The sequence below is a fragment of the Montipora foliosa genome, chromosome 2 (genome assembly GCF_036669935.1).
Source record: "Montipora foliosa isolate CH-2021 chromosome 2, ASM3666993v2, whole genome shotgun sequence".
NCBI lineage: Eukaryota > Metazoa > Cnidaria > Anthozoa > Scleractinia > Acroporidae > Montipora > Montipora foliosa.
Window position 1 is genome coordinate 39,774,497 of NC_090870.1, and position 403 is coordinate 39,774,899.

The following is a 403-nucleotide window of genomic DNA, read 5'->3' on the forward strand; positions in this document are numbered from 1 at the left end:
GACTGAAGTCTTGTCAAAGCTCAGTTTCGTCCAGTAACACGATCAGAAAGTTGTTACTCTGTACTCTTGACAAAGCAACATCTAAGCTAGTCCTGGACCAAAACGTTTTCAGAACAGGTCCTAAGTCTACACCATGATTCTTAAGGGTGAGCCCTTGTGACTTATGAATGTGTTATGGGTACCATGCAAGTTTTAATGGCAGCTGCTGTCTTTCAAGCATCTAGTCCATTTGTATCAATTAATATGGAGATTTGTACTGGAGAAACAATGGGCTACAGCAATTTGGTATATTTTCACAAAAGCTTGGACCTATGTAACTCGTCCTTATCAACACTGCACAATTTACAGCAATTGGTAGCATGGGTGGCATTTGATTTCTGTGCAAAATTATGTGCTTTTACAG